Below are 7772 nucleotides of genomic sequence, written 5' to 3'. Positions count from 1 at the left end.
AATTTCTAAATTTGGTTACTCGTAGGATTGATCAGATTGATCCTAGGACATGTGCTAATTGTTTTGAAAATGAGTTTTTGTAATAATGAACACTCCAATAATAAGCACAAAATTAGAGTTAGAAATTGAAGAAAAAGGGTTGGTATGAATGAGAGGTAAAGGACTTGTAATGATAAACAATTGACAAAAGTAAATGCTGAAAGCAAGGAAATTGTAAAGGACTGTAAATGACGAAGAAAAGAAGAGTGTTTGAAATGAAGCAATAAAGAAAGGTATTTCTAGTAACAAAAAGTAAAGATAATTTTGTATTTCTTTGAAGTAACTAACAATGGTGTAAACAAACGTACATTATGTGATTTACGATTCTTCTTCACACGAGTACTTGGTAAATGTATAGGTTTTTGTACATACTTTGACACACACTCTTCTAATACTAAGATCCTATATTTATACTGGATCAAGATAACCGTTTCTGATGGTTCTTCAGTCACATCGAGACATATGGCGCCTTGCATGTACGCAATTATCTACTATGCTCCATGTGTACTCTCAACGGTTTCTGAGAAGGGCGAAGTTCCCTCCCTTATTTGAATTTTGAATCTTTGGTCGAAAACCATTTTCAACCGTCTTTTTCAAGAGATTCTTCTGGAGTCTCAACTGTATGCTGATCTTCATCAACCTTGCCCAGTCGAATCAACCCCAGCTGGTCGAATACTACTTCCTGGTCGAAAAGCAGTTGTACATATGATTTCCAATTTTGGTAATTCTTAATGGGCGTTGAAAATATGAGCTAACAAATTTCCCCCCAAAAATGTTATTTTCGACACTTGTGAGAAAAAGACATTTTTTGAGACCTTGTTTCGACGCCTTAATAACTCTAACATTGTGCCAAGTGTCCTAATGTTAGCAAAACTCTTCAGTTTCTCCAACTTGTCTGGTGACGTCAGAGTCATCATTATCTTTTTCCTACCCACGTCCTTTCAGCCCACAACCGAATCTTTTCACTCATCACATTTCCTAAACTCTAGGAAATCATGGGTTGCAACATTAATTGATATCTCCATTACACTGCCCAAGGAAGACACGTGTCCCACTAACTTGTCAACCATTAATACTGATTTGAAACGCTATTTCTTCCAAGCATGCCTATAAAACTTACCAACTTACCCATTTCACATTTTTACGCCTTCTGAATTTCCAAATACTCTAGCTTTTCCTTCTTCAAACATTCTTCAAATAAACTCAGATTTCCTTCAAGCTCCAACAATGGCAACCTCAAGCAAAGCTCTTAAGGGAACAGGTGTATCCGTCAAAACCACCGCCAACAGGACAAAATCTCCAAAGAAGATCTCCGAACTTCCTCCATTTGCCACGTTGTCTGCTCCACTCGCAGCTGGCAACCGACAACATATACCAGAGCCCCAAACAGAAGAACAATGCAAAATTTACGCTTCTCAGGTACTTATTCCTGTCTTTGTTTCTGGAAAGAACTATGCATTATCTGGACCCTTAGCTGATTTAGATGCTGATTCTAGTAAGCTTAAAGAATTCTTTCCCTCTTACCACAAATGTAAACCCATAGAGAAAGCTAGAAACCCTAGAAGTGAAACCACCTCCACCGAAAACCCTAAGGTTGGTGATATTATAGATCTAAGATTTATGAATAATGGTTTCAGAGCCTTCCGTGCTACTCCCACCTTTAAAGATCCTACTGATTATCTAAACTGGTTAACCAAAGTAGATAAAGCTAAAGCCCAGGCTTGGAAAGACATAGGAATATATGACCTGATTATGTTGTCGAAGATGAATTTAGATTACAATATTCCCATGTTGATTTCCTCGTTGTACTTCTGGGACAGTACACATTACACCTTCCACCTTCCTTGTGGTATGGCCACACCAACCCTTTTCGACATGGCCGCTATCACATGGCTAAAGCCTACTGGATACACTTATGATCCCGACATTGACTCTATGGACACCATCGCCTTTTCGACCACCAGAGCAGCGTACTCGACACACATTGCTCATTACCATGATAAAGATACTGACGTTATCCCCAACGTGGATCATATAGCCTTTTTAGCCTTGTGGTTGTCCCACTCCATTTTTTGTTCGAAATCCCTTCAAGTTGCAAAAAAAAACCTCACTCTGGCGAACCAACTACACGCAGGGCACGATATCTGCCTAAGCGATATGATCCTGGCAAGCCTTTATGAATCTTTGAACGATGGAGTGGCTCAACTGAAGAATTTGGGGGACAAAGGGAACCTTCTCCTATCTGGCCCTTTATGGTTATTGCAGCTTTGTCTAAATGCCACTTTCGAGGCCAGCCTTCCGAACAAAGGCCTCGTCGACGAAGATGCTAAGGAGATCAAGAACAAAAGGGTTGAAGGTACTGGGATAGCTCAGCTGACTCCAAATGATGAAGGACAAGCCCTCCAACCGACTTTCATGGGCTATATAATGGTGTTTGCTAAGCACCATGTCTTCACTTCGAGCATGGCCCCATTTGCCTTCAGGAAATACGGTCCCAAGTGGTTTACTAGTACCTTCCCATCTCTATCTAAGAAACAGAAGACTGAATCTTTGCTGATTTAGAAAGCCTTTTTGACCCCCAGGATTTTAACCCTTCAACTCAACCCTTCGAAGGTTCAGGTTACTTTGATAACCTATCAACCCAACCTCGTTGCTCGGCAATTTGGATTAGTTCAGGTCCTTCCAAAGTTCCTGTATGACAAGAAGGGTAGTCTCCTTCTCCATAATACAGTCCATAACGAAGCTACTGCTCTCAAACAAATAACCAGATATACTGGCATAACCCAACTTACTCCATTCAACTTCGAGCCCAACTTCCGTTGTAGTCAAGAGTTTGGGAAATGGTGGACTAAGTATTACATCGAAGAATTCTATGATGTCACCTCTTTCATTCAACTATTTGACAAATATTTTCTTCTTGTGCAGGAAAAGACCAGGAAAGGTACTTAGACGCTTATAAAAGAAATTCAAGCTTTTCAAAACTACTTTGAAACTGCCTATAGGTATGATGATCTTAGTCGAACCATCCGCGAAGCAGTTGTCACGCTTAAAGAAATTTTTTCAAAGAAAATGGAAAACCTAAAGATTCCTTCCTATGTTCCTCATGAGAAATGCTATGAAATGGCTCTTGAATTGTTTCCCCCAAAGTTTCCTCCACTACCTAATGCTTACTTCGGAGTGGCCCTTTCCCCTCCATTTCCATATTGGTTTATTTGTGGAGATTCCATTAAAATACTTTGACAGTAATATCAGAAAAAAGCTCAGTGGATGGTTGCGACTAAGCATACTCTAGACAGCTTCAAATGGCATCTTCATATAGGGGTCGAAGATGTCCGAATCGAATCGGACATATATGAAGGTGTGACACGGGAGGTTTCCCTCGAAGTACATTCACTTTGAAAGCCATTTACTCTTAGCTAACACTAACTGCTTTATCTTGTTTTCATTTAGCTATCAAGATTCCACCTAAAAAACCCACCACCAAGAGACCACTCGAGTCGAAGACTGATGGAGGCAGCAAACCTGTAAAGGTATCCTTTTGCTTTCTTGTTTCTTTTGTATTTATTGTATATTAAGGATGCTAATATTACCATTCTTAACTCAGGCTGCTCGAAAACCTCCAGTAAGCCCCTTAAAAATCCAAAAGCCTACTGACATTCCCGTCATTATAGAATATGACGAAGAGGATTTGTCGCCGGTTCTCGACCTAACTTCTAGGAAGAGGAAGCAACAGCCAAAGGCCACTGATGCCTCGGACCAGCCTCCAGCCAAACTTCCAAGGAAAATGCTTATTGCACTTGTTATCCAAGAGCCCACTCATGAAGAGATGGCGAAGATAGTGGCGGCCCAAACTGAGAGCGAAAACTCCATCCCTGGGGTCGAAGGTGATAAGGTATAACAAACTTCTCTCTACCTTACATAACTTGTTTACCGTCTTTCGCCATTTATAATTTTTGATTGTATTGATTTCAGGATGGCGTAAGCACTATCGTTCGAACCAAGACTAAAACCTCCTCCGCACCTGTCTCTGCACCTGATGTTTTAAATAGTGCAAGTGAACCCACTTATCGATCATCATATGAAAAAGGGTCTATAAGTGAGATTAACCAACCTCCCTCTGGTGACTTCGACGCTTCACCACCGAAGACTGCCATTCAACACTCTCAAACCAGCGACTCTGGTCACGAAACTGATTCAATCGAAGAAGGTGAGGCTGGAGGCAATCCATAACCCATGGTTGTAGATGAATTAGCTGAAGACGAGGAAGCCCTTGGGGATGATTCACATACAGCTTAAGGAACGAACAACCCTTAGGGAGAAGGTGGAGATGTCGAAGATACGATTGTGGAGGTGGAGAATGAAGGCATCCCCATCACAATCCCTGATGATGATGAAGGCTTTGTAGGGGGGAGGCTGATGCAGGCGAAGAGCAAGCTCAAACTCAAACTTTTGTCACTCCAACTATGGCGGATGTTCCAACGGTCGGAGTTTCGACGAGTAACGCTGGGGGTCTTTCTAAAGAAAAATTGGCTATTCTGAAACGAAGCCAACCCCTTGAGTATTTGAAGGCTATGCTAAGCTGCAAGGAAAGTTCCTATGACAAAAGCCTTAGTACTTTGGTATCTGAAGATCAACCTTCGAGCACTCCTGCAGACGAAGTACTTTCTAAGACCAAAGACAAAGTCTTCAAAGGTGACTTGTTTTTGTTGCTGTTGGCTGATCCCTCCACCCCCTTTGACTCTAAAGGCTCTTCTCAGCCAAGTTGACCTGTTGGAAGCTTCTCCTGAAGTGGCGAATGTTATCTTGGAGATAGGAACTATGATCGACCAAGCTGTTGCGGATCATAATTTGTTACCTCAACTCACAGGGGAAATTGAGAAGAAGTCTGGTTCTGAGGCTACTGTAGCGGTAAATTCATAACCATCAAGCTATGGATAAGCTAGACGTCAATAAAACCAGAGTCGCCACCGCGCTTTTATTTTTTCCAAGGGAAAAGGGAAAAGTACGAACAAAACCCAAGATATAAGAAGTTTTCAAATCAAAACTAATAAAATGCCAGAGATTACAAGTAAGGGGGTTGGTTAACAGAGGGAAGGTGTTAGCACCCAAAGTGTCCTAGGGAGCCCTTTTTTGTGTGCATATGTGTTTTTGTACAAAATGATGTTTGCAATAAATATAGTGGAGGGATGGGAAAAGAATTCATTAATTATATTTTTGTGTTTGACAAGACCTCCGGACTTGTGCCTACGTACCAACATAAAAATGAGGGATTAAAACCTCATAGCTCGTGGTATCAATTTCAAAGTGAGTGAGTCGTTTTTTAACAAAATGTTAAGTTTAACAAAGGCACAAAGGGCCTAAAAAAGGTTTGGATGAGTGTTAGTTCTTTTTGGCTTTTGAAATTTTAAGTTAAGTATAGTTAAGTATAGTTAAGTATAGTTAAGTATAGTTAAGTTCATTTACAAGTTTATTTAAGAAAAAGAGTTTGAAAATGCAATGGGATAAGCCCAAAGTTTCTAATTTGCAATATGGTCAAAGTTTAGAAATCACAAGCAAAGAAGATTTTTTTAAGGAGGGAGATATTTTGAATTTAAAGAAATGGGGAGGAGATGAAGAGACTAATCCTAAGCACAAATTTAAAAGTTGAGAGTTGAAAAGATATGACCAATGGGCTGCAATCCAATAGACAAGAATGTCATATAGAAACTCAAATTTCCCTTGGACTTTAGAATCAAGTAACATCAATACACAAATAGCAAGATGAAGAGAAAGGCATCAAATAAAGATAGCCACATCCAAGCTTATCAACTCCATGATCTTCTTCATAATTCCCCATGTATCAGATGACTTCAAAGGATAGGCATTAAGCACAGGTTCAGAATAACAGCTTTAATATGATCATGTTGCAGATGAACTCAAATGGATCTTCAATATTTGTATAAGATGAATGTTCACTTCACAAGCACTTGGTTTCATGAAAGTTGGCATTGGCCAAGTCTTTTGCATAGGGAGTGTTGCCATGTCTAAGTCCAATGTCTCAGATCAAATCCAACAGTCCACACAAGATGTTTTTTTATGGTTTTTGTTCTTATTATGTACATTGAGGTCAAAAGACCACAAACACAAACAAGTATATACAAACACAATATACTCACAAAGTATGGTTTAAATGAGCAAAGTGAAAATGACATAAAATAAACAAATTGAATGGTATGAATAATGGCAAATGAAAAAAGACTTGAAATTAAAGTGCATAAAAGTAAATGGCTTGAAATTAAATGTTAGTTTTTAATTGATTAGAAGTTAGTATTGCTTTGCTTTATTTTGTTTAAGTCATTCTTTGGAGAATACTCAACCCATTATTCACAAGCATGGATTCTTGAACCAAGACATCTTCCAAAGGAAGGAAAAAAGGCCAAGCTTCCACACAATACCATGAAAGAGGGGAGACTTACAATCTCACTTACTAGAATTCTATGCCTTTTGTGGCACAAATTTAGCACTATGTTAAGCAATCGTAATTAGACTTATGTAGAAGTCACAACTATTTGAGGTCGGGCAATAAAATTTTGGTGTTAATGTATGTTGGAGACATAGTATAATGGACTATGCTCATAAAACATACCATACACAAAAAGAATATGCAAAAGGGTGGACCTAATCTCATCCATACTCATGTTGATTTTGCAATCAACTAGTCTTAGGATCTAGAGATATCATAGGTCCATGACATGAATGAATAAATAAGGGGAATGAGATGAAGAGGAAGGAGAAATGGAATCAACACAAATTGGTCAAAAGAGGACTTTTACCAAATTAAGATCATTTATTCATTTTGGGAGATGAAATGTACATTTCATCAATCCCCTAAATCCAATGATCTTAACTCAACAAAGTCAAATCAACCTTGACCAAGGCCCAACAACACAAGTCAAACTCAACAAGTCAAAATTAGAAGCTCAACACAAATTATTTGGTATTTAAATAATTAAAATCAACTAAAATATGCATTAAATTAAATTATGGTTTATCAAATTTCTAAAACCTCAGCAAAACACCAAAGAAATGGCCATGAGATTTATCATAGGTCAAACAAGGTCAAATGACATTGGAGAAAAAATTTCATCATTTTTGGAAACTTAAAACTATTTTTAAACAACTAAAAATATTCACAAAATCAATTAAATCATGAAAAATATTAATAATGATCCAAAAAATAATTTTAATTCAGAAAATAAAAGAGGAAATTATTTAAATTATTTTGGTGAAACTCTCATATTTTTTGGACCAATATTAAAATTAATATGAATTAATGAAAATAAAACAAATAAAATGAAAATCAAATAATCAGAAAAAAACGTGGACCACTTGATCTCCCTCATTAATTGAGGTGGCAGATCAAGTGGTCACAAACGCGCAATCCACGATGGTCCTTAGTCAGCGTGCCACAACAATGGTCATTCACACCAACGCTTAAGATTAAATCATTTCAAATGGATCCTATGGTTCTGAACTTGCCAACTCACCACCGGGGCTACAGCTCCGGTCTCCTTCTCCGGTGAGGTTCACCGGACTGGTTCAGTCACAATCATCACCAAAATAAAAAAGAAGGACATAATTTTAAAGTAAAAATGGCACTGAGCTCGAATCTGGCCTCAATTCATCCTAACTCCAAGTATATTGAGAGATACAAGGAGTTGAAATTTGAGGTGCACGATCTGAGTTGCTTCGAT

Source organism: Lathyrus oleraceus, chromosome 4 (assembly GCF_024323335.1).
Source record: "Lathyrus oleraceus cultivar Zhongwan6 chromosome 4, CAAS_Psat_ZW6_1.0, whole genome shotgun sequence".
Taxonomy (NCBI): domain Eukaryota; kingdom Viridiplantae; phylum Streptophyta; class Magnoliopsida; order Fabales; family Fabaceae; genus Lathyrus; species Lathyrus oleraceus.
The sequence above is the reverse complement of the archived record's forward strand: the minus strand, read 5'-3'. Positions refer to the sequence as shown.